Raw genomic sequence first — 23,320 nt, forward strand, 5'->3', positions numbered from 1 at the left:
CCGACAATGTTCGGAAGCGCTCGAAGCTGGCCAAGTCGACTGAATTACCCCCACTTTACCTCCTGTTCTCGATAACGTCGGACAACTTCTGAGAGATTTTAGAGCGGGCAGAGCCAAACTCGATCGAAGTAACCCACTATATTCTCCGTCCTTGACCAACCCTAGCCAACTTCTAGAGATCGTAGTGCAGGCATAAGAGAATAAACTTTTGCCGAAATTAATAGTCAACTTATTTGTGCTTTGAATATCTGAAATAAAATAACTATATAAATCTGAAATAAAATAACTATTTTCTAAATTACTGTTTTAAACACCCACATATTTAAAATTATTTTATTTATTTAAATGTACCTATTATTTTAATAAATTGAAAAAATATTATGGTATAAAAATTAGTAAGTATATTTTTTACTAAAAATCAGAAAAATAAATCTATCTCCCCTCCTCCTCTCCATAATTAAAAATAAAAGTAGAAAATAAATATTTTGTCAAAAAAGCCATAAAAATGATGATCTTACAAGGTATATTCCAAAAATAAGGATACTGTGGAAGCAGATTTTAGTTGACTACCTTGGAGCTATGTGGTACAGTGGTAAGAGGGACGCATAAATACTTGTTTTGACGACGCGACGGTTACCGATTACCTCCGCATAATATTTTACAGCGGCTAATATATGTTTTATTGCCAACCCGTCACCACACATACGCCAAAATACGATACATATTATATATTTCTAGCAACCCTTTATTTATCACTGACCTCAATGCAATTGACGAACCTGGGAACCAGTTTTTCGAATCCAACATCACAGAAGTCTCAGGCTTGTTTTTTTTTCAACACCTAGCGCGCAGGATTTTTATGAACCAAATCTTTCTGAAACCGTTACATATTATCAGCTTTGAACATTTCTAAATATAGTTCCTTATACAAAATATTTATATAAATAAGTATGTTGAAATTTAAAACACTTTTTATTCCGAAACATAGACACAGGATCGAACATCTTTATTTTTTATATATTTTCTTAATTTATTGCAACGAAGACATGCGTTAAAGAATGATTCGTAAAAACGACACATTCAAGTTGTTCTGGCCCTTGTTTCTTTTACACAAAGGGTTATAATAGCCCCGCAAAATTGCCGATAGAGTTTTGGTAAAGCGCGAGGCTGACTCTGTTTATGTATACGAATTTTTCGAAGATCTAAGACGGCAAAACCGACCCTAAAATAAACACAATTTTGATTTCATCTTGTTTTATAGAATAGCAAAGTATTGCTATATGAATTGTAATTTCACGTTTTGAAATAAAAATAATAATAACATCTGTTTTTATTACATTTTTACTTTGAACGCGGGACCCAACGCAAGTGAATCGGTTGCGTTTGTTCAGAGCCGGCCCTTTAGGGGGGGCAACTTATATTCCTGACAAATCTAATTTCACGGATTGCTCGCTTGGATGAGGAAATGCAACCCTGGATGAGGGAATGATTCCATGGTTAAGTAAACTTAATTTTCGGATATTTAGTCCTCAACCAAATATGGATTGTTGAATAAAATAATTTGCAGAATTAGTGATGAATGTACTAAGCCCATATCTGACAAGTGCCACCATGTTTATGCTGACAATTTTTATAATGGCATTTTACTCGCAGATTTATTTTTACGTAAAACAGGACTTTGTGAAACAATCCGGAAAATAGGGGTTCGCCAGATTCTCAAAAATATAAAATTAAGGCTCTTATAGATGGAACATGGCAGAAAAGGTAAAACGGTTATCCAAATTTGGAAAATAAATAAGAAAAAAGATTTAAGAATGATATCTACCTTTCATAACAGCCAGATGATAGACACGAGGAAAAAACCAGAACGACCGGCCTTACAATATATAAGCCTCAATGTATAATGGACTGTAATAAATATATGACAGGTGTTGATCGCAACGATCGATACCTTGTTACATAATATTTCGAAAAACAATGAAATAAACAAAAAAAATGTTTTTTATTTATTTCAATGCAATTGTTTAATTCGTTCCGTGTCTATCAAAATTTGAATCGTAACAGTAAAATTAAATTCAAATGTTTTCTTTTAAGTAAAGCTAAGATATCGATCTATCAGTTAAGCTTTCGGGTAAATTGAAAAAGTAGTGAGAAATATGTGAGAAAAAAGTGTTGTGTTTTTTCTGCACGTGGAATAATGAAAGATACAGCATACATGTGAATCTGTGTAATACTCTTTCATATTGACGAATGTTTTTATACGTATCAAAATATATTAAAGTAGATAAAAAAAAGTGTAAATAATAAAAAAAATATCAATAAGAATATAGTGTGGTTTATAAGTGTAATTATGAAAATAAATGTGTCTGTGACAGTTGTACGCAGAAAATGGACGCCGAAAAAATTGGTGAGTGCATTATTTATTTCATATTATATATATAGATATTTTTTATAATTCGTTTATATAAAAAAATATAGAAGCATTTAAACATATAATTAAATTACAAATAACTAGTTTATAACTATACAACCGTTTTCAATTTACATAAAATATTAGGAATGAAAAAAACATATTTATTTATTCATGATTTTATTACTCAGAGATTAAGCGCAATGATATTTTTTTTAAATACTTAAAAACTAATACGGCGATAATTTATCCGAATTGTAGTTTTTCCCTCTAGTTTCTTAATCTGTGAATCATTGCGGTTTTCCAAATGGTGAATAAATATCAAAATAACAACCATCCGTAAAAATGTTTTTAAGTTAATGAAAGTTCTCTGATTACTGTATTATTTAATTTATTAACATATACCGTAACGTTTTTACTTTTAAATTTTGTAATAATATACAAAATTTCAGGTTGAAAAACATTGTTAATTGATGTACTATCAACCGTGGATGTTTCGATTTATTTTAATTGGATTGATTTTATCTTTACCTAGCAAACAGTTTTGCCCCTGAAATTTATTTCTGTTCAAGGAGTGTAACATAAAATATTATGTTTTAAATGAAATAAATAATTATGCTTCATACATTTTATAAATAAACTCACGTGTCCCAAAAAGGTGATTTTTACAAAAAGTTAAAGTAAAATTTAATTTATTTTTTATTTGCTATTATATAGAAATAGTAAACTAACATCTCTCATTATCATTTAGAGGCAAACTTAATGGTATCCCAGTATTTTTTTAATAAAAAAAAACGCATGCCGTTCTTTCAAGACTCGTACACGGATCCTCGGGCGTTAAGCTGTTAAAATTAAAGCTAAGAGTCTATTTTACTTAAATGTAAAAATGTTAGTAAATTTTAATTCTGCTATAAATACATATAGTATTAGTAAAGGGTAAAATAATTGGATATGTAACAGACATTCGTCGCACACACAAAAAAACACTGGTAATACTCATACAATTTTTTTTATATAAAAGTTTATTACAAAATTAAGAATACAATAATATACATGCTTTTAAATAAAGTACAAGTTGCTGTTTTATAACCATTTTCTAGTTTACAATAAAAAATTAAAAGTAATAATAATATCAAGACAAAATAAATTAAGGGTAAATAGCAAAACCTATAAAAAATTAAAACAAATAAAAAATATACATTTTTAAAAATATATTAAGCTTTAGACTATTTACAACTATTTATTTAACATTTTTATTTATTTAGCTATTTTATGTTTATGCTTAAATTTAATTTTGGTTTTGTCGTCAAATTAGTGAATTAATATTTTTATGTTATTTTTAATTGTTTGATTATGACAGTGCTTTAAGTATCATAGTTAAATTAAGATTAGTACAGAAAAATGTTTAATATATAGGTTGATCTAATCTCTATGTTGGCAGCACTGTAAACCAGACAGCTGTCAATAATCACGCGTGTTCAAAGTGTCCTTAACAACTTTAAATAGTGCTTTATGGAATACACTACGCCTAAAATACAATGATTGTATTTCGGCGCTCCTAGAAAAAGGTTTTAGGAACAGATACGGATACAACTCGTAATTCTTCTTGTAGAAATATCTTGGAATTTTTCTTCAAATTCTCTCTAACAACAAAGAGTACTTCGCTTAGCTGGAATTCCAAACAATGAAGTCATATTCAATGACGCTATTTACTATATATTGCATAGAACGAAGATAACTAATAACTTAAATTGATAATGTGACACTGCATTAGTCTTGATAATATTTCTATCTTCTTCGTATTCTATACAAGATTCGGGTTCTAAACTAGCTTCAAGTTTTACACGAATTTATGATTGGTGACTATTTTATTTTAGTCAGCTTCATAGAAAAAATATTTTATCTACTCTCTTTTTCTTTTATGACATTGGTATCTAAATAAATATTATAATAAATATGTATTATTATATATGACAATGATATTTAGTTATTATTTTAGATATTAAAATTCCATTTTTTTTTTTGACACACAAAAATTCAATTAAATAGGATGTTTAAACGAATGATCTACGAAATATATAAAGCAAGAATGGTATATGTATTTGTATTAAAACATTACCAAAATAACATGTTACATTTTTGAGATAATTTTCCCATGTTCAAAATTAGCAACTCGGGTTATGAAATTATTTAAAAGCTTGTAGAACAATGCAAATTTTGACATATTATTTATGTATGTTTATATTTTAGATGCGTATATCTCGTAAATGCCCATTTAATCAACATATTTAGTTCTTTAGTTGGTTGATTCTGTTCAATTTATTATACAGTGATTTTGAGACATACTTTTTATCATCAATTTAGAGTAAATTAACTTTAACACGTAAATTCAACAACATGATGCAAAGTTTCATCCTTAGAAGTTTAACTTTGTTCAATTTCAAATGTGTACTTCGAGTCCAGTAACACGGCTTGTTATAGATTTATAATTTGCATAAAATTAAATCTAATAAACACGAATAGCCACTGAGCACACTGTATGTTTGAACGTAGTTGAAAAGTTATGCGAAATCTCTAGTCTAGCGGTAATTAAAACTTTTATTTGAGTCCGTCTCTAAAACTAAAATAAATAGATTATGTTTATAAAATATCACAAAAAGTGTTATTTCAATAAAAACGTACATTAATCATAAAATATAATACATTACATTGTTTTGGCTATAGGCTCTCATGACACTGTAAATAAAGTCCAATATGTTTTACACACAATGGCGGTAACCTGCCAAAAGTTAAGGGAAGCGGCGCAAAAAGTTAAACAGAAAACACCCACAATATTTCATACAAGAGAGCAAGACAAAAGAAATGCTATAAAAACTATAGGATAGAATTTACTTATATGAAAATACTAAATATAGTGAGGGTTGTTATTCGAAAGTCTAGGAAAATAAATTTTCTCTTGTATAGAATATCAATTATATTAATAAATATTAATATATAATTAGAGAATTTTCATTTAATAAGAAATATCTTTTGATTACACATATTACATTATACGACTAGATGTGAATATAACTCAATTTATATAAAAAAAATTTACACGCTAATTTCTAACTGTATAATTAAATTTATATTTTATATATTTCTGAGAAAAAATATGCTGGTACTATATTATTAAATCACAATAACTATATGCTTAAATACTGGTTTGTTTAATTAAACTATTTAAGTTCTGAATATCCAATCTACTCCAGCATTAATTCCGAGAACTCGATAAAATTTCCCTAATGAAATAAAACTAAAAGTGGAATTTCATTAATTGAACAATTGTTCTGCATTTCGTGTACGACTGAACGAATCTATAAAATAAAAGCTATCACGTCGTTGAATAGAGAAGCAGCGTTCATTCATTTTTTAAATTTATTTACAACAAATATAAATAAAGCCAAACTTTCCATTGCTTAATTAATTGTATTTGTTACACAGTTATAGCTCCCTTAATGGCGCAGTATATTAAATACGATAGTTATCAACCCATTTTAATATTTTAAAAGCACGTAAATAGTGATTTACGAGGGCTTTTAATTTAAAAGATAAAGAAATATTAAAGTTTATTTATTGTACGTTAAAAACGAATTTATAAACCTTTCTTGCTAACCCATAATAATTTGATTATATTTGGATAAAAAACTTTATTTTGATTATTAAAATATTTTAAATTATATGTACTTATTAATACAATAAAAAAATTGCGATAATGTTCAATAATAAATACCATTAAATACATTTATGTAAATCACTTAAAACACAACTATGATGTAATTTAGAAACTATTCCACAAAAATAGCTTAAAATAGCTCTTTATTGATTTTTCAACGGATACGAAACTGGCATTTAATATTAAGATGTCTTCTTGGTCTTTTCTAGAATTTATATATTACTATATATTTATATAGTGTTGTGAAGTGTCCGTAAACTCGCAAAAGCCTCATGGCATTCACTCCCCGCCAATTGTTCTCCGCTCTGAATTCTTTTTCTGAAAAACCTTTTGAAACCGCCGATGTGATTGTTTCCAATTGTGTCGTTTGTGTATTTGATCTATTGTACCGAACTAAAATAATGTTACAAAAATGTAACAAAATTTCACTTTAAACGATGAGAAACATTTTTTATCTTTGCTTTCAACTTTTTTGAAATCTTATTACCGCATTCCAAAGAGAGAGCTTAATGAATCGAATGTTAATATAATAATCTAGACATGTGCAGGGCCTTTCAGAGAAAATACAAGGCCAGGGGCCACTGATATTTTGATGGAAAAATGGGGCAAGATAATAAAATTAATTATATTAAATATTCACTCGATTAAAACATTGAATTATTTCACAAAAGCTTTGCATTCTGTGGTTACAATTTTATACATTAAAATTATAAATAAAATACGTATACATTTGGAAAAATATAATAAGTACATTTTAATATTAAATTTTAAGTAAGGAGCATAGTAAAAAGAAACGAAAAATAACATTTATACAATAATATGCTATATTTATTATTTATTCACTTAATTTTATTTGTTCAAAGTTGCAAAGTCGTTTTTTTAATTTTTTTGCGATTATTCCTAATTGATTTTGATAAATCATTAAAGTTTTAAAATGCAATATAATTTAAATAATTTGTTTCAAACTTCACAGATATAATTTCATAATTAAATAGCTGTTTTCTGAATATAAATTTAGTATTTATAATTGATTTTCCTTCTAGTAATTTTTTGGTTACTTCGTATTTTGGTACAAATTTTAGTGTTTATATTTGTATGTCTTTCTTGTAAAATTTTATATATTTTTATACCACTATTTTGAATAATCTGAAAAGATTTTAATTTAAATTTACTTGTAAATCCCCAAACTCCCCAAAAATATTAATGTTGAGTGTTGCTCTTTAGTCGCTCCTGACTCACTGTAGATCGTAAAAAGTTTTTAAATATTTTCAGACCACTAAATAATTTTTCAACTTCTGCTATATTCACATAAAAAATCGAAATACAATCGCTGTGTTTGATCACGTGTTTAAAAATATCATGTCGATAATTTCAGTACGTAATTCTGCCGGTTTCGTGGTTAGTTTAAAATTGGATTTGTAAATACGCATCAGCAATATTAGTTATTCTACAATTTTGTCACTTATTTCATATTCATTACTTTAGAAACTACATATATTCACAAAATATTTATTTACTTTGACGCGTAAGTCTATTTATTATTGAATTGCTAATTTGTCTCATTTCTCAAGTTGTTCTATATCTTCAAGTAAGTTCTATATTATCTTCTCTCACGTCATATTGCTTACAGGATTCAATAATGAGATTTGTTTGACGTTAAAACAGTATTTTCCGTCAAACTGTAGACATAAGAACACATTTAAATTTTGACAAATATTTTTAAAATGGCTGCTTTTGATTTAAATATTTTTAAAATGGCTGCTGCTTTATTTTTAAAATAAAACAATTTGTGAATATTACTTAAAACACTTAAAAAAATATTACCTGAATAAAAACCACATTGAAGGATTTTTAAGTAATATTTACAAATTATTTCATTCGTCGATGTTGGGATGTTAAAGCATGTGTTAGTGATACTTGAATGTGTTATGTATAGTTTTTAGTCTTTATTGACCCATCTTTAACTTCTGCTTTTAATTAGCATATGTAAATTTCTTGTAATACTGTTAATCAAGTTGGGAATCTGATAAACTACGTGCTTTTCAAATCACCTCAAGCCAACCGTTGATTGATGAGTTCATTAGCATTCAAATCCGATTTACAACTCGTTACTTTCACGTATTTATTATACATATGTACACGATGCTGAAATCCAATTTTGATATCACCTCGCACACTTGCACATTATTATTAATTAAATAAGTGTGCATTATAAGGTATCCCGGAAGAAAAGCCCGCGAATAATACAATAAACGCACAAGCTCAAGACCTTTGGTGTGACCTTTCGCCGGCTTAGCGATAGTTTTGTCTTCTTCCCTTTGAATATTTTTAGAACCTTAAACCTTGACTTGCATACAAACATACACTCGGCGACGTGCGTGACGTAATCAAACACGTAGGGCTCAGCCCAGACTAATTATGATAATTAATCCCCGAGCAGGGAGTGAGAACTCGGCCACTCCGGATCATTAACACAGGTCCTCCATTACGAGTAATGAAAGCTGAAAAATATGCCGAGATTTGACTAGCGCGATAAGCAACCTCAAACCGAAAAAAACTTCTACGCCAGATGGGTCGATAGTATCGATTGTCAGATTTAATAGTGTTTGACGAAGTCGCGACCTCGAATTCGACGGTGCCCTTTAAGGGCTGTTGGTGTGGGTATATGTTGTGTTGTCGTGACAAAAAAGTGCCCTAAATATGAGCTAGCTCGATTTATGACCGCCGACCGCGACAAAAAGGGAATGAATATAAATTCCGTCCGGTCATTTAATATTCCACTTGGCCATTGTGTGAAAAACGATTTATTCTAAGTGTATTTCCCGCTGTGTTTACTTCTATGAGATTCTGTATAAAAAATAAATGTAGGTTTCGGGGATTACAGAAAATTTATCTATTGCGAAAAATCTCTTATTACAAGAACAATGGATGTCGGATTCAATAAAAAAGGGTGTACATTATGTAATATTACTTAATTAATTAAAAATAACTTGTACACACAAAAATAAACAATACGCTAATTTAACTCTTAGTTTGTCTGTTAAAACTCGTAATAAAGTTTTACTTTCCAAAGCGACTAATTTGTTAGCTTTCAATTTCGAATCAAGTATTATTATATTTACATGTATATAAATCATTTCTTATAAATTTATTGATATTAAGTTATATTCAGTAAACTGTACCAAATTAAAAAGTTTGTCTCTAAGTCAATTACAACTTTTTTTAATGCCACTGTCTATATAACTAGATGATAGGCGATTATTTTCGAATCGCAAGAAAAGACAATACTTGATATATTATATAATATTATAAAAATGTATTCTTAGAAAATCATTACGATACAATACAATCTAGTACCCATTACTAGTGAAAATTTTTATTTTCTAAAATCGCTAAAAAACGACCAAGCTGTATTTTTTTTCTTCGATCTATTATTTATGCATTATTTTAAGCCCAATTGTTCCCTTTTTAGTTTTTTGAAACTTATCTTTTTCTCTTGATGCTATTTGCAAGGACGGAATAGCGTAATCCGTAATGCTCAGATTAGTAACTCTGAGTTGCGTGCTCGAGCCCCGGCAGCGGCACTCAAACGCATTAGACTTACGCCTGTCAGGTTACAATGGAAGATTCAATAAAAAATGAAATAATAACCATAGCCATAAAAATTAATAGCCGACAAACAAATGCAGAAAAAAATTTTTTTTTTGCCGAAATTACTCTCATTACCGAGTTAATATTGAACATCTGTGGACTTTTTTAATGACTTGTATTCAAAGTTTTATCTTTTTTAAATAAGTAATATTTTGTACTAATTTAAATTTTAAAATATCTAATGCTCTAATATTTAAAAATTTAAAATTCTTAAAATATAATATTTTTTTATAACATAGAATTATGTGTATATAAATATGTATTTATTATTTGAACTACTTTTGATTTCTTTCTTCGATTTCTTAAAACTTTATATAATATATTCGTTTATTTGAGTATTTATCACATCCTACTAGATTTTCGAATAGTTAAATATAACTAATAAATATTTAGAATCCCAAGTATGATCAAAAATAAGCAAGGATAAAGTTTATTTTATCTTGATATTTATTGCTATGCTTATTAACTTAACCTAGCATAACATAGTTATTCGCCTAGCATCTAGTGATAAAACAAAATTTGCAATGATCAATTAAAAATAGTATTAGAATAATATTAATAAGATTGCGATCTCAATTAAGCTGTTGTAAATAAATAACTTTTAACTTTAGTTTAGTACGACAATGTATCAATTAAAATACTAGTAATTATAGATAATTTTTAAAAACCTATCTATAATTTAGTACTATATACTATAATTAAAGTTGCAAATATTTTTTTAAAAACTTATTGTAAAATAGAATATCTAATGTTAGAATTATATTCGGTTCACAATATTACTTTTTTAATAAGACACGGTCAATAAATTCAGTTTATTATTAACAATTCACAAATTTTTGCCACATAGTATAATCCTCATTTAAAACTGTTTTTATATTTTTTATTGCTAATAATAAGTAAATATCTTAAACTACACACTATCTCTAAAACACAAAATTTTAATCGTCCATGAGTTATATTGGTTTTGGTTTACCGTAGAGATTTGAGGTGAGCTAGCTACACAAAAGCTTCCAGTTCCGCACATAACGGGAATGAATTGCCATAAAGGTTCTGAATAGTGAAGTGAAACAAGATATCTTAATAATGGTTATTTTACCTCGGAAATTGGCTATAAAGGAAACACTTGACTATTACACACTAAATTTAACGACAAGGCGTATCAAATTTAAGCTAAAATTATAGTATTTGTTTATTTGTTATCCGAGTGATGGCTTATCGTTCTTTAAGTTTAGGAAACTAGATATAGATCTTGAAGATGAACAGGGGTGGAGACATTCTCTTTTATTGCTTCTTATAGACAATTCTAAAAACGTTAAAGCGATCTAAAATTTCATGGCTAGCTATAAAACTTGATATTTTCTTTTTAACTGAAAAATAGGTTCGGTGTAATCTTTTACCGAAAAAACAGATTTTTATAAATGTTGCCAATTGGAAATCATGGCATATGGTGTGTAAAATAAAAATATATTTAAAAGTGAAATTTACCTATGTACTTCTTTCATACAATAAACATGTAATCTTACATTACATTCCGAGCATTGTTTTCTTACATTCATTAAGAACACGATTATAAAGATGTGAATGTCTTCCTGCATTTTTCGGATCAGATATTGGTGAAAATCGTAAATATGTTCTCGCACTACTCCTAAATTCAAGCAGGGGAATGGTTTTGTTAGAAAGAAAATATTTGTAAAAATCCAAAAACACCATTTTTTCTCCGCGAATTTTTATCTTGATCACATCACTTAATCACATTTTACATATGTTTATTATAACTTATTGCGGAATTTTTAAGCGTTTCTTCTCAGCTTTTTACCATTTACTTACTTTTTCTAATTGAGGTTTACCTTTATCAGTCGAAAATATTTTAACACATTTATTGTCTTTCCATACTACAGAAAATATGTTATTTTTAACAGCAATCCTATAGTCAAATTCACTACGAATTTATTTTTTCATAATCTTGTCATCTTTCATTGGACATTTATTCATCTTATATATAATTGTTCTAAGCCGCCGTCGTCGCTTCCGGACGCGCATAACTTTCAATGAAACATTCTCCGTTCAATTCTATACTCTGTAAATCGTATCGCTTTGTATTAACAGTGTGTAACAATACACGTAAACAAAGGAAATATATTTAATTATAATAATAAATAATAATAAAAATTAAAATTGAATTTGTTCTGATTGATTTTTCAAGCCGCCGGTAATGCGTTCTGTTGTTTCGACCAATCAAAAATAAGCATTCAAATATTCAAATAGCGTCGACCAATGAAAAATAAGCATTCAAATTCAAATAGACAGTACCGTGACAACACTTTTAAATAATTATTATTTAATAATAAAATTTTGTTACGCGACAATAATTTTCATTAATTCGTCATTTGACTGAATAAAAATGAAATATATACATAATGTGTTGAGGATTAGAAGAATACATTGATTAAACTAGATAAACAATCATAAAATAATCTTCGTAATGAAATTTTCAAATTTTGAATTCCCGGCGACGGGCTCCGAGGCCTAAAAGTGAGTTTTTACTTTTATAAATAATCGGATTGCAAATTAACTAGGTGTGTTATAACTATGAAAATTAAATATATACATAATGTGTTGAGGATAAGAAGAATACATTGATTAAATTAGATAAACAATCATAAAACAATCTTTGTAATGAAATCTTCAAATTTTGAAATCCCGTCGCCGGGCTCCGAGGCCGAAAAGTGAGTTTTACTTTTATTTTACATAAACATCATTGCTTTCCGATTTAATACATATATACGTTAGATCTTAAGAATTTTAAATTAACCAGTTATGTTTTAAACATGAACGTGTAATATATCCTTAGTATGTGAGGATTGAAAGTTAATGTCGATCAAATCGGCGCTGTCGGACAGCTTATAAATGTGTAGTTTCTTGGATGTTATCTAATAAACGACATTTTACAATGATTATAAATATGTGATTGCATACCTGGAATAATCGATAGCCAAAATATCTAAGAGTGGGTTATTTTTAATTCCGATGTGGCAAAATATGTACAATTTTTGTTCTGTGCCATCATTCCTCTTTCTGAATAGCCAAATTTAAGATATTCAGTTACATCAAACTTATGTAGTATGTTCTTTATAAAAAGATAATACTTGCTGACAGTGACTTCAACATGAGAAGATTAACTCTTTGTTTATATATACCAATTCTACGTTGTAGCCATATAGGTCATCAAATTGTTCCATCATTGCTTCTGAAAAATAATTAAAAAACAATAAAACTCCTATCAAGAGTAAACATTGAACACATTATTACTACTAATATAATCCATAAATTAAATTTAAACGACAACCAAAGAACACAATTGATGGATGTACTGTAGAGGATTAAACACGTAGATTGGCATCTTTTCATCTTCTACAAAATTGTCACAATATGTCATATATTTTTTATTATTACTAGCATTGTAATATGTTTAATTAACTTCGGTATGTATACCTTTAATTGCCAAATCACCGCTGTTTGTCTTTTAATATTAGATTCTGGAAAGTCAATAGTAATTTTGTTAGAATAACCGTGTTATATTATTCATTTATAACCAAACACTTACTGGCACACCCACAATTTATAGTTTTGTCTATAATTTCAAATGCTGCATCACTTGCATCATCTTCAATTGTCACTTTATAAGGAAAGTGCCGCGATTACAACATAATTCGCAGCGGGTGCAGCGGCATAGCGAGCGCTTACCAGATGTGACAGCTGTCAGATGTAAGCAAATTTGGGAAGTCCCGCGCTTGAGAACGAACTAAATTGATTTTAACGAACGAAATTGATTTTAACGATTTAAATTGTATAACATATATTAAAATATGTATAAAAATCATAAAATACAAAAAATAATGTTTTTTAAAATATTTTTTTAGTTTATAGATTTAAAATATAATATAAATAATGTGGATATGTATTAGCTTCTCTATACAGAAAAAATATGTACCTACATTTTGGAGAACGTTGGCAATTTAAAGTTTTCGTTTTTAGAGAATTTTTAAAACTTTGCTTTAAAAAATATTTTAAACAAAAAGGGGCAAAGTTTCAAAATAAGTACTATTTATTACCAACCAACTACTAAGCGCACAGTATTGCAAAAATCCCTCTTACTGACGCCTTTGAAAGTAAACTACACAAAAATGTATAACACTAATTTAAATATTTTTTAAATTAAAAGTTTCAGAATAAAATTTCAAGATTTATTCAAAATATTTTTTTCAACATTAAAAATATTTTTCATTTTATTATGGATTTTAAATATTAATAATTTATTATAGATTTTAAATATCATTAGTTTTTTATTAATTTTAAATATAGTGAAAACTTTTTACACTCATTAATTATTAAAATATATAATACTGCGCAGAAAAACATTTACTTTAAAAAAGATGTAAATCAAAATATTTTTTAATCAAAAAAGACAAAGGTTTCAAAATTATTAATATTTTCAAAACGCACTTTTGGTCTAAAGTAACAGATTAGGTGCTTGATATCTTTAGTTTATTGTTTCTTTCTCATTAGTAAATGTAATTAAAAACTGACTTTTATATTTACACATAAAACATAGAAATATTTTTTTTAAATTATTAAGTAACTTATGGTGTCACCAAAAAACTTTTTTATTACGAAAATTTAAATTTATGATATAATTGTGTTATGCAGCGTTAAAACTGGCACTCAAACACATAAAATACGCTAAAACACAATCAATGACTTATAATCACTCACATTGCACTAACTATATATGATCGATTGTGTTGTAGCGTTAGTAAGGTGTAACAAAATATTTTTTCATATCAGTAATATTTTTGAGCGGATGTGTAACCGATGCTATTTATTATTATTATTATTATTTATTAAACTGTAAACCTACTTTTAAATGATACAAAATGTTACGTTTTAATATTATTTTTTATGTTGAAAACATTTTGATATTTTTTGTTTTAATAATATTTAGTAAAGTTACAAACCTATTTAAAAAAATATTACAACGAAATCTCTTTGTAACGAATACCGAAATAACAAAATTCCCAGTATAACGAATCTTTAATTTGTCCCCGAAAAACTTGCATACAAAATGTTTTCATTATAACGAAGACTGATCTCAGTATAACGAAATATTTTGATCCGAATTTAAGAATGACGTTGCAACTTTACACAATATTTCTCCAAATTCAGTTCGTTCTTGACGTGGTGTGTGACAGATGTGTTCAAAGGCGACATTACAGGTGTTTCGCTGACCTTTTTTTATAAACTCAAACTTTTTTTATAAAACATTTTTTTCACAAATTTTATTGTTTCATACAGTATCCTTAAAAATGGGCAAAAAACTATTTGTCAACCTTATAAGAGGTTATTTTGATGTTGTAGTAATGTGATAATTAAAAATAAAATATATCATCTTCCTTACGTTCAATATAACGAATTTTCAGTATACCAAAATTTATTCATTGGTTCCGTGAGCTTCGCTGTATTGAAATTTCATAGTACAATTTTTAATTTATTATTATCTAGCCAAGTTTTAAACCTATTCATAAATGATATACAATATTTAGATTTATCATTAAATATCTAAGTTTCAATATAACGATAAAATCTAACGTTGTAAATCTGATAAATTTTATAATATGTTTTCTTCTAGAAATATTTGGTCAAGTTGTAAACCTATTTTCAAATGAATTGAAAATGTTAAGTACTTTTTTATAGATTGAACTATTTTGTCTATCATTGAAAATCCCAAATAGTAATGTCCAATTTGAACCATTAAATTTTAAAAAATATTTAAAAAAATCAGAACGAAGCAAAAATTATATTTAAAACCCAAAAAGTTGAGGGTCCGGTATTCGCACACTCGCTAGCTATCGGTACCTCACGATAGTGAGGTACCGACAGCTAGTTTAATTACAATGCACTACGTCAGTAGCAGCAATATTTCTATCTTTTAATATTTTCATCAACTCAAAACTGGTAAAAATATATCAAAATAAATAGACTGACGTGCTTAGTCGCATCTTTTGGTAATCTCCCTCTTGTCTCCCTTGATATAATTCAGCATTGTATCAATATCAAGTTTTTGCACAACACATTATCCATTGCTTAAATACAATGCTTAATGGTTTTTCTTTTAAAACTTGTTTGAGATAATAAAAGCCATAATACCAAATCATTTGTTGATCGCTACTGATATTTTTGAAAAAAACTCCAGATTTCATAAATGTTTATTCATATTTTCAAGTAATGAACCAATTTAATATTTTTTCCGAAGATTGTCTATTGTATAATTCGGAATTGTCGTTGAAGTTAATCACTAAATATCGGTTTGGTGCTAAACATTTACACACTGAATATATAGTATATCCTCGTCCTTGCAAACAAAGAGTAAGCAATAAAACCCTAATAACTTATTTAGGCAGTCCTGCTAAAAATTTAAATCATGACCGTTATTTTGTGAAGCATACGTGATACTTTGTCTTACTATATATTTTATTATATATTCGTCAAATAACGCCTCAATTATTTGATTTTGCTTTTCCCTTTAGAAATTATAATTTTCCTATTATTCAAAATTTTATTATCTACCTCATTTTTTTTGAAAATTCTGATCTTCATTTTTTCCAAACCGATTCAGATTTCTTCATTTTTAATTTAGCTGATTGCGTAACCAAGCACTGGCTTCTAGCTGATATAGTATTTCTTTAATTTTTAAATAATATACTAAGATAGAAAATACATTAGTTTCTTTGTCTGTTGGAGCATCCACTTTATGACGTTTCGGTTACATTCAATACAATGAAAACACTATTACGTCTGCTCTGTTAATGAAACTGTGTAATGTGAGGATCGAAAAGAAACACTATTTTGACACGCCTTATAATTACTTAAAATATTAATATAAAAATTAATACTCTCGCACACAATTCATATAAATTAATATAATAAAGTATAAGTTATACTACACAATAGAATGTAATATATATATTTGTCGATTCTGATCACGAAAGTCGCTTAAACAATGCACGTATAATATACATGTGCGTGTTTCATAGTAATATTCGAAGAAAACTGTCGCTCGTATATGGTTCGATGTTACCATTTATTGTTATTTATTATTGGAAAATTATGGCTTTTCATAATGCTGTAATGTATTATAGTTGCCATATTGTGATCGCCAATAATAAAGGCATAGGGAAAATTGGATTGAAATGGAAGACAAAAAGAAGACGTATCAATGTACAATAAAACGAACGTTTTAATGAACATTTCTATTTGCGAAATATGCGATATATAACATTACATTGTAGTATTATACTAAACGTGACGTCTAGATTCAAACATATCTCTTTTACTTTATTTTAAATAAATTAAAAAAATGTTATACATTATTTATTAATATATTTTTTATGTATCATATGTATTATATAAAATTTAATTCTGAATTTTTTACATTTGTATATATATATAATACATTTCGAAATATATATTAAATAAAATTATGTATAAAATGTTTTTTTATATTTTCTTTGTATGAACTTTTATTAAATAAATTCCATTGCTTTAATTTGATTTAAGCAATGCTAATCTTATATATGTCCATATTTTCAATACGTATTTTTATGATATTTATAAAAAGTTGTATGATGACATCCCAATCACATTATTATAATTATTGCTAGCACTTTTATTTTTTTATATTAATTAATTCAGAAGCAGTGTATAATTGTTTTAATTGTTCATTAATAATAACTAAAATTTAAGTTTTAATAATAACTAAAAAAATAATTCATGCCTTTTTTGTGTAAAATAAAAACATAATAATGCATAAAATGCTTTTCTTGCACGATTTATTAAATTTAAAACCGGGAGTTAACGTGAAATCTACACCTATTGAAATCAATTACGTCAAATTTCTCACTCCAGATGATTGATTGATTCCAAATTTAAACGTGTTTTGAAAATATTTTAGTAGACAAAAACAAGTAGGAAACAAACACTAAGTTAGTCTGTGTAATTTTAATTTTTTCCGAACATATAACAAATGTTTGAGTTTGCCAGAGTTCCGTAGGAAATACATAAAGTAAACAAAGACATATTGCTGAGTGTAAATTGTAGTTGTTAGAATTTGTTTGAATGTCGTGCCTCCATTGTGCTTCATATTGATTATAAAAGCTATATGAATAATATCAATGTCATTAAGTGTGAATTTTTAAGTTTAAGTTTTAGGTAAAATTTTTTGCTGTTAAAAAAAATCTTGAAAAGAGCTTATTAAAAAAATCAACAACCATTTTGCGACTGTCGTCATCACTAAAAAATATGTGATTTCACCGGTTAGTTCGCGGAAAATACGAAATTTAAAATGTAGGTTTGGTACTAATGTTTGTTCCTGTTAAAGTATTGTTAATAATAAAATAAGATACATCAGTTGACAATTAAAGATAATGTTAACTTGAGACCAATTATATGCTTATTTTTCTTATTTTTATTCACATAAATTGTGTCGAATATAATAAAACAAAAAGTTTTTTATAAAAGCATGTCATAAAAATGATAAAAAAAACTTTTATCGAAAACAAATATTGTCTATATTTAATATCTGTGTTTTTGTATGACTGATCTTTTCATTTTGATATTTTTAATATAGAGCTAAATCGTATATTAGTGACAACACTTCGTTACATAACGTAGTAGTTTTCCATACATTTAAATCGACAAACGTTAAACGCGAGTGTGGTTCAAATTGTAACCGCACGCCATTGAAGTAAAAAAGTAACATTATAAACGTCAATCGAATCGATCACGGCAAATATCGATTTTCCTAACGAGTTAAAAAAAATCAGTTTTCTTCGCACGTAAAATGGCTTAGCTTATCGCAGGTGAAAATCTCTGAAAACCCAGAGGTTCAAAAGCATACATAAAATATATATATTTGGGCAATTGAGCAATAAATATTCAAGATGTATGGGGGGTCACACGTCGGTTATGGTCGCCAAAAATCTTTTTATTTATGAGCTTTCACTTTATTTACGAGTTTGATTTTCATGAATATTTTTTTTATAATAATAGTAATAAAATTTATCATACCGTTTACGTGGGTTGAATATGGACATCAGACCGCAGATCAAACTCCATGATTTTCTCACTAAATATTCATTTGAAATATGGGGGGAGGTTTAATTGTTGTTTGGTTGTTTGTTGAAAACTTTGGGCAAAGTTGCAGTTAATTGGTCACTGTGATGGAGCACACTGGCAGTTGCAAAGTAAACAGCGAAACGATATTCAAACAAAGCGCGGCAAGTGTCCGTTTGAGAGATTGTTGTGTTGGTGGATGCGCAGGTCAGTGGTCACAGATATCGTAGAGACAGATGCTACGCCCCCGTGCGACCGTAGACCCGCGGCCAACAGCGCTCGACTACTGTGTGCTACGGGCTACGGCAGCGGAGTTCCCTCGACTGGCAGGGGTAGCGAACGCACGGACGCAGACATTACTGTTTGTACGGAAATATCTTACTTTTATATTATAGTACCTATCCAAACCCGTTGTATGCTATAAAAATACATACATAGATGTAAGGCGATTCTTCCGAAAGAGTAGACAAATAATATGTTGGACAACGTCAAATTAATTAATATTTTTTAACCACATTATTAAAAAACAATTTATAGAATTTAAAAAAATAGTTCGGATACTTGCTCCAGTCTAGAGGAGAGTTTAAAATGTTTATTAAGTTTTAAGGTAGTTACTTAAATGTACACCCAAATTTATTTAAATAGATAAAAATATGTAGGATTGTGTTTAAATTTTATATTAATAGTAATACTTAATTTTATCGATGCTTTGAATATTTCTTATTATTGCTTATATATATTGTTTTAATTTTACCACTAATTTTATTTTTAAAATGCTGTAAAATATAGAGTACAACGTAGTACTTTAAATTCTTATTTTAAAACAAATACGTTATTTTCCTTTGACACATGGTGTGTACATTTTTGTCAATCGCCCACTGTTTTGTAGCATCAGCACTGCCACTAAATAAAATTATTCAAACAATATAACAACTTTAGTACTAATAATTTACCAAATTTTAAATGCTTTAAAATAATTACACAATTATAGATTTTATATGTTCAGTGAAAGTATATTACCAGTGAATTTATATTTTCGCTATCATAAAAGGATTATATTTCTCAATATCAGTAAAGCTATATTTGTTAACAAACATGATCCGGTACGCATATTTTCACATGATCAGAGATTCACAATATCGTGACGTCACGTCTAGGGTTCTCAATCTAATATTCTAATTATTTGTCTGATTTTCAACTACACGAATATTCGAATAATGAATCAATTATTTGTAATATATTTGTTTATACTACCTCAAATAAAATTTGAAAAAAATTGTATACTTAAGCGACATAAATAATCGTTTTACTCTCAGCATACCCGAGTGACTAGTGCGGCTCTAAAATCTATGATCCTTTATGCGCCTTTATTTTGATTCAAAATGCAAAACAATGAAACGCTTCATCTTAAAAATAAATGATTTCAAATGTTTTTCAAAAGCATTTGTCAATATAATGCTTGTGGTGGTATTTACTATGACCGAAATCAAAGAATTTGTTCGCTAAAATAAACAAAATGTTGAAACGACTAACCCTTTATTATCGTTTAACGCTTATCTCAAAAACGTGTGTGCGTCGCAAATTTCTGTGAAGTTATGAGATATGTGTATTTGTTGTTTCAATCAGTTTAATAATTCGATCGCGGTTTATTTATTTATAGTTATTTAGTTTATATGCAAATCCGCACAAAATAAATACCGATACGAATACAATCTTTATGTATAATATATAAAATTCGTTCTTTATGTATATAAAATTTGTTTATATATAATAAATTCGATAAAATTATATATTTTAAATGTTTCATCAATTTCGCTGAAATTCATTTTAAAAATTATAGTGATTTGAAAACGCTGAAATGCCGTCCCTGATCATGGATATTTTCTGGAATAGACAAATTGTTATTTTTATTCATTTGCGTATAATAACCGTCACCTTAATAAATTTGTTCTTGACTACCATGAATACTTACTTTCGTATTTTTTCGTCCAAGCTGCTCGCAGGGAACATATTAAAGGGTTGACTCACTAATTTCGAAATACAATCACTTATTTCAAATAGATACCAATATCAGTTATTCTGAACTGCGCTTTGACAACTAATTAATATCTGTATATTGGTATATATAATTATTTACTCAAAAATACATAGGTTCTAGAACACTAACCCCTGGACATATACCCCCCGGACAATAACCCCCCGTCAAAACCCCCTGGACATTTACCCTCCGTGCAAATAACCTCCCTGACAATTAACTGATACAGATATTACTTAACATGTTTCGTGACGCTCTATTATACTTAATAAAACATATAATAACGCCATAACTGAACCCAGGGCATCTTAAACTTTTTTCATTCACGACCCCATTTATGACTGAGTTTCTTCGTGACGCCAGATAAATATAAAATAAATATTTTGTGCTGATTTATTGATTAGGTAACAATATACATACATATGATAATATATAGTTTTAGAATGAGACAGATGTGCTTGTTTTTTAATGCATAACAAATTAAGTCCTGGTGCAATATTTGATACTGCTGAACGTAAAATTTCTTCAACATTTTTTAGCGATGAACGGTATTGGGATTTAATATGTGTTAAAGCTGAAAAAGTAATTTCATATAAATATGTGGTGCTGAATCGTAGAAGAACACTTAATGCCATATCAATGATTGTGGGAAATTCAGTTCCGATCCAGAATCAGTCAATTCAGTCAAGAGCTTTTTTTGAAAATCTAGTTTTAAGTTTGAATCACTCGAAAGCTCAGCAAATTCCTTTTAAGCTTTATATGGCAGCTGATCAATCTCACTTAAGCCAATCAAAAAAAGTTTTACAATGATTTTTCTCGATTATAAATTGTCGATACTGGAAAACATTTCGAACGAATCCTTTAGTACCCTACTTTTCCAAGTGTTGATCTTTTTAACTTTCAATTTTATCATTCGAAGTAAATATATCGCAATTGTTTTCTTAAAGAGACAAGTTGAAATCATTTAATTTCTTAAAAGTATCTGACAGATATCTTAGCTTGGATAGCCATAGGTCATTTTGAAAAAAATAAGCAAGATCACATTTTTGTTCAGTTAAAAATATTTCGATTTCATCCTTTAAAAACAATAATTTTCTTAAACTTAGACCTTTTGATATCCATCTTACTTCTGCAGGTAATAATAAATTTGTATAGTGGCAATCTGTATCCTTACAGAGATTTGAAAATAAGCTGCTGTTAAGGCCATGGCTCTTAATAATTTTTTTAATCTTAACAGCATCCTGAAGCACGTCGTTCAATTCTGGTGCTAATTTTTTTGCTGCAAAAACTTACTGATGAATAAAGCAGTGAGTAAAAGCTATATGATCATAATGAGTAGCTTGAAAAAACATTTAATTAAATTTTATGTATTTAAATATTTTACATTAAAATCTCGCGACCCCAAGATTTCGCTATGCGACCCCATTTAGGGTCGCGACCCATAGCTTAAGAAGCCTTGATCTAGCCCAAAGAGAGTCAAATAATATATTTTTATTTTTTTAAAGTCACAATCTTTATTTCCAGCTTAAATTACAATTTATATATAGATATATAATTAATTATTATCTCTCTCTTTCGTAAATATGTTAGTTTTATTGCTATTTTAAAGATTCTGTATTTTGCTGAGTGAAATAAATTAGTATTGATACTGCCCATTCGTATTAAACACTATTTTATTAAAATAATTACCATTTATTATAAATAGTAACAACTTAAATACAATACTTATATTTATACGTGGCGGGGGTTAATTGTCAGGGGGGTTATTGGCACGGGGGGTTATTTGCTCGGGGGTAATTTGTACGGGGGGTTTTGACGGGGAGTTATTGTCCGGGGGGTATATGTCCAGGGGGTTTTTGACCTGATACACATTAGCACTCGTGTAAAAATGTTCCATTAAAAAATAAAGAAACTAAATACATTTTTTTTTTAACATTTATATTTAGTAATATAAACACGTATGTTATGTGTTATACATGAATGAATGTGAGTTAATATGTGTATGAAATATGTACATATATACATATACTGTATGTGAATATATTATGTACATATACCATTTTGACGCATTGGAGTATTCTGTAAGGTCGTAGTGATCCAATTTATCATAAATAAATAAATATGTGGATAGATTTTTTTCCACATAATAAATGCAACGTCGTCCCGCGTTTACGACCCCTGCTCTACGCTGTGTAGTAAAGGAGCGTTCGCGAACGATCCGAGCGCAAGCGAGACGGAAGGGATCGCCGGGGTTGGAACAACCCACATACGCCGCGTCGACCAAGAAGACCTCGCCTCTGGCATTATCCACGCCAATCGATCTCATTATACACCTGTACAA

The 23,320-nt window shown here is 28.2% G+C and overlaps 1 protein-coding gene and 1 long non-coding RNA gene across 2 annotated transcripts in view; both read right to left on the reverse strand.

Annotated features, from left to right (window-relative positions):
- Positions 1 to 19,179, reverse strand: part of LOC148229657 (uncharacterized) — a 197,835-nt gene extending 178,656 nt beyond the window's left edge. Inside the window, exon 1 of the mRNA XM_088197419.1 lies at positions 18,900 to 19,179. The gene's annotated coding sequence lies outside the window, so the exon portion shown is untranslated. The remainder of the gene's footprint in view (positions 1 to 18,899) is intronic.
- LOC148229659 (uncharacterized) lies at positions 12,621 to 13,414 on the reverse strand. Its single transcript, XR_015811410.1, has 3 exons — positions 13,393 to 13,414; positions 13,269 to 13,312; positions 12,621 to 13,187 (listed from the first exon to the last, which is right to left on the reverse strand). It is a non-coding gene; the product is annotated as an uncharacterized LOC148229659 (long non-coding RNA).
- Positions 19,180 to 23,320: the final 4,141 nt, after the last annotated feature.

This window comes from Plectrocnemia conspersa, unplaced genomic scaffold (genome assembly GCF_051122295.1).
Source record: "Plectrocnemia conspersa isolate PC_06_02 unplaced genomic scaffold, ASM5112229v1 ptg000011l, whole genome shotgun sequence".
Classification (NCBI taxonomy): Eukaryota; Metazoa; Arthropoda; class Insecta; order Trichoptera; family Polycentropodidae; genus Plectrocnemia; species Plectrocnemia conspersa.